This window comes from Pinus tabuliformis, chromosome 7 (genome assembly GCF_031772625.1).
Source record: "Pinus tabuliformis cultivar Carrire ecotype Pingquan chromosome 7, CPIR1, whole genome shotgun sequence".
Classification (NCBI taxonomy): Eukaryota; Viridiplantae; Streptophyta; class Pinopsida; order Pinales; family Pinaceae; genus Pinus; species Pinus tabuliformis.
The window spans coordinates 345,391,900-345,397,073 of record NC_142293.1 but is presented as its reverse complement, the minus strand read 5'-3'; the positions used below and the strand labels follow the sequence as shown (position 1 = coordinate 345,397,073).

The 5,174-nt window shown below is 39.3% G+C and overlaps 1 pseudogene across 2 annotated transcripts; it reads left to right on the top strand.

Moving 5' to 3' along the window:
* Positions 1 to 296: 296 nt before the first annotated feature.
* Positions 297 to 3,627, top strand: LOC149247350 (putative pentatricopeptide repeat-containing protein At3g23330 pseudogene; annotated as a pseudogene). 2 transcript variants are annotated; one of them, XR_016266621.1, is made up of 4 exons: positions 545 to 676; positions 801 to 2,794; positions 2,928 to 3,052; positions 3,156 to 3,627. The product of XR_016266621.1 is annotated as a putative pentatricopeptide repeat-containing protein At3g23330 pseudogene, transcript variant X2 (transcript). The 2 variants fall into 2 exon arrangements; XR_016266620.1 differs by having other exon boundaries at positions 297 to 2,794.
* Positions 3,628 to 5,174: the final 1,547 nt, after the last annotated feature.

Genomic DNA, 5,174 nt, shown 5'->3' with positions numbered 1-5,174 from the left:
ATTCGCACCTGTTCCATAGTCATGATTTAAATTTAGTTAAAAGGGGATTTATTTCCTAGAGGTGGAATGAGGGAAGCCCTTCCTGCTATACCATGGTGTAGTGAAAATTTGCTTGGCATTAGTTTGGACCTTGTAGATCCAAAAGAGTCCAATGGATATTAAAAAGACATCAACATCATACATATATATAATTTTTTCTTTCTCAAGTTTTACTTTCTACAACTTACATTCTATTTTTATTATATTGAGATTTCTAAGCATAAACATTACATGTCTACATGGCGGTGAAGGGCCGCGAGAAGGATCGTCAACAAATCGCTTCTCGAATTGGGTTTAAGATAACTTTCGAAGATTAGCGCCTCAAAATGGTTTCTCGCACTGAAGTCTGACATCTAAAAGAGGCTAGCCTATTTAGTTAGCTAGACATTACGGTGAACCTATGGATCACATGGCGATGCCAAACTAGAAATGCTGAGAACGATATCTCACTCGATAGTCCCTTCTAGACTATGGATAACTACTGTAAAATACACTCAGTTTTTAACTTTCCTCACGTCTGCAATAACACAACCCACATTCTATGAAGACGCTCAATTCCAGGATTCAATACCTGTCAATTCCACAGTTTACGATTCTCTTATTAAGGCAACTGCAGACATACGATCGCTATCCCAAGGTAAGCAACTCCATACCCTCTTGCTTATAACTGGCCTGGATCAGAACGTTTTCTTTGGAACCAAACTCGTGAGAACCTACGCAATTTTTGGTGATCTAGAAGCTGCTCGCCTCGTCTTTGACAGAATTCCAGAGCGAAATGTGTTCATTTGGAATGCTATGATTAGAGGATATGCCAGAAAAGGGCTCTGCAATGAGACATTTTCTCTATACACCCAAATGCAGCAGACGGGTATTCGACTTGATAAATTTACGTTTGCCTGCGTTCTCGGAGTGTGCACAGATTGGCAACAGGGGAAGGATATTCATGAGCATATTGTTAGATGTGGGATCGAGGTTGATGCTCATTTGGGTAGTGCTCTTATGTCAATGTATGGGAAACGTGGCTGTGTGAAGGATACACGGGATGTATTTGACAAAATATCTGAGAGGGATGTTGTTTCATGGAATACCATGATTGCAGGCTATGCTCAGAATGGCCTTTCGCTTGAGGCCTTGGAAGTCTTTCGTGAAATGGAGTCTGCGGGTATGAAGCCGGATGCGTTTAGTATTGCGAGCGTGATTCCGGCTTGTGGGCAATTGGCAGCTCTGCAACAGGGTCAGGAGATTCATGGGTATGCTATTAGGAACGGGTTTGAATCAAATGCTCATGTGATCAGCGCTCTTGTGGCCATGTATCCTAAATGCGGGAGGATCGATTTTGCATGCCATATGTTTGACAAAATGCCTGAGAGAGACTTAGCTTCTTGGAGTGCCATGATCGCTGGGTTTACACAGGCAGGAGAATCTGTTGGGGCTTTGGATTACTTTAGGAAAATGCAACGAGTAGGCATTGAGGCAGATCCGGTTGCGCTTTCTAGTGTTCTTCCTGCATGTACCCACTTAACAGCTCTGCAGCAGGGGAGGGAGATACATTGTTATGCGATCAAACGTGAGCAAGAATCCGATGTTGTCGTATGTAGTGCACTGATTGACATGTATGCAAAATGTGGCAATGTAGGCGTTGCTCGCAAGGTGTTCAATAGAGTCTCTCACAGGAATGTTGTCTCATGGAATGCAATGATTGCAGGATATGGAATACATGGTCATGATGAAGATGCTCTCACACTCTTTTACGAAATGCGAGTGGAGGGTATTAAGCCGGATCACATCACCTTTATTGCTGTTCTGTGTGCATGCAGCCATGCAGGTCTGGTGGATGATGGATTGAAATACTTCGATAGCATGATGAGAGATTATCACATCACACCTAGAATGGATCACTGTGTGCACTTGGTTAACCTCCTTGGCCGTGCTGGGCGCCTAGATGATGCTCTTAACTTCATTGAAAGTATGCCATTACAGCCTGATGCTGGTGTTTGGGGTGCCTTGCTTGGTTCTTGTAAAATTCATGGTAATGTGGAGCTTGGAGAGCATGCAGCAAGAAAGCTTTTTGAATTGGATCCAGAAAATGCTGCCTATTATGTAATGTTATCCAACATATATGCTGTAGCGGGAAGGTGGAATGATGTAGTAAAGACAAGAACAAAGATGAAAGAAAAGGGGTTGAAAAAGAATCCAGGTTGTAGCTGGATTGAGATTGATAACTGGGTTTATACATTTCTTGCAGGAGACAGGTCTCACCCACAGTCTGAGGAAATCTATGCATTCTTAGAGAATATGGCTGACCAGATGAAGCGGGCTGGATGTCTGCCTGACATGTCCTCTGTATTTCATGATGTAAAAGAGGACGAGAGGGAACAAATACTCTGTGGGCACAGTGAAAAACTGGCAATTGCTTTTGGGCTTCTAAACACATGTCCCGGAACACCTATCTTGGTCAACAAGAACCTTCGTGTTTGTGATCACTGCCACAGTGCTATCAAATTCATTTCCAATGTTGTCAAGCGAGAAATAATTCTCAGGGACATGAACCGCTTCCATCATTTCAAGGATGGACTCTGTTCATGTAGGGATTATTGGTGATGCTCTTTGGAACAAGCAACGGACAAGCCGTTGGCTAACATTAAGGGAGAGTCTAGACATGCAGTTGTCCCTGGCAATGGGAGCCAAGGACTAGGTATCGTATTTCAACATTGCAAGCAGTCATCAACAGTTGATGCATATAGGCCTAGCCTTGGTGAGTCAATAATGATAAATGAAAAGACCTTTTTATGCTATTATTCATTATTCATACTTTCTCACATATTTTCAAGTGGAATGCTCACAGCTGTTTTATATATATTGAAGTCAGAAACTTGTTTATTTTTTAGGTAGTGCAGTGATTATACAATGTTGCTACCTACATTGGTTCTTTTGAAGAGATCATAGAATATCGAGGGTCATTCTATGCATTGAGCGTGGCTTATAAGTTGCAAGGATTTATTCTTCCCAGCAGGTAACTCTTATTGCTATACATTTATATGACTTTTAGCCACGGCTTCTTATCTCCAGAGATTTTATGACAAACAACTTACTGTTTGACTCTTGTGGCTTTGCAGAACTGCATTTAAGTTTGCAATGTACCGCGTTAAAGTTGGTACTGAGCTTGCTGCATTTAGAATCAATGATGATATTTGACGGTCAACTTGTTTTTCTACGCTTGCACATTTTGTTTCACTCTCCGCTGTGTGGGATGGCTTCATGCTTCAAAAGGACAAAAATGTTGCAAAACTACATGTCAAAAATATGAATGCTACTGCTCTAAACAAGGGGCACGTCGAGTCCAAGAACAACTGTGGTTTTGGTTTAAGGTGATTTAACGTAACTTATTCATGTTTCATGAAATTTCACTGACATTTCCTGCTATTTCCTGTTCATATGTCTGAATTTCCAGTTCCATGTCCTGGGTTTTGTTGTGGTTTCTGGACATTTTCACAGGAAATTTGTCAAAAAGAAATGTCAAACCATGTCTGTTAGAGCTATAAGCATCTATAATTGTTAATTTCAAGTATACATTTATATACGTATATATGGAGGTAAAGAGCCTCTTAAAAGTACATCTTTTTAATTTATGGGTACCTTTGCATCTCCATTGAAGGCTTTATAACAAATGCCATATAGGCGTTACATAGTAGACCCACTGTTAGGTATTCCTATTATTAAGATTACAAGAAGCCCTTGAGAAATGATTTATCAAATTCCTTCATATCCTTGGACATGTTTGTGTACAAGTATCAAACCAAATACCATCATCAATCCATGAGAAAATAATTCATGTCAAAGGATATTCAAGCCCAACACTGAGGGTGATTTAAACTGGAGATTCAGAGGGAGTATGACTTTTGTCCGGTGGAAATTCTGGATGAAGTTGGAACAGTAGAAAATGTGTCTGCAATATGTAGCTTTACTGGGCTCTACCTTTTCAATCGAGACATTTTACCATGCCACTTGATACATGAAAACACAAAACCTGAGTGATTTGTGAACATCTTATGATTTACCGTGCTTATCTTACTATTTATCTCAAAGATAATGTCAATTGCTCTGATCATCAATTGGATATAAACGCCTCTCTTTGACATCTAGATGTCAAGGCTGAAGCCTTTTGATTTTTGCATTGAACGATATGGCTGCTAAAGACTGCAACCGACCGAAATTGAAGCCCAAAATCAATAATATCCGCAGTTATTATATGGGTATATCAAATGGCAGCTGAATTTGTATACAATACTGTTCAGGCTATGCGTAAGTTACCTTGGTTGTGTCAGTTCAACTGTTGGGTTTCCCATCTTCCTGGCAAATTATCCTTTGCTTCAAGTAAAACCAAATAAATATGATATTTTCAATTGCCTCCTTGCTAAGGCAGACTATGAACAACAATAGGCCTTGATGTCCTTAGTTATGTGGTAGGAATGGCTTAAGAAGCACTCTCATGATTTTGTTCGATTACCTTTGAATGATTTGGCATGCTTTACTGCGGCTAATACCTGTTAAGCTAAAAATAAGATTATGTACTTTTGGATATTATTTTTTATCATATTTTCTGTTATTTTAAACAGCATTTGTCCCCAAAAAAGATTGTAACTTACCACTTAAAAACGGTTATACGAACCATAAGAACTAATTGCCATAAGGATATAAAAATAGAAAACAAAAACGCACTCAATGATTTGGCATGCTTAGTGTAACGCCAGTAATCCTTGTTAACCAACATTGAATAAATAATAATTTTTTCAAACAAAATTATGGGTATCTTAATAATTTTTTCAAACAAAATTATGGGTATCTTAAGTTGTTAGACTAATTCTACGAACTAACTGGTATGAGGATATAAACATAGAAAGCTTGATAAAGAGGTATCCCATCCGGATATCTGTGATGGTGCTGTAGAGATTTCTTGTGGCCTTCCTATCCATCACTCTGCCTACCGTAATGAAAGCAATTAAGATAACTAAAAGCAATTAGTGATCCCCCCATACTAGTCACAATGAGGATCTATTGAATGAGACTATGGCTTAATTCTAACACTGAAATGGAAATAAGTATCTTGTTCAAGAATCCACAATAGAAAGGTGTAT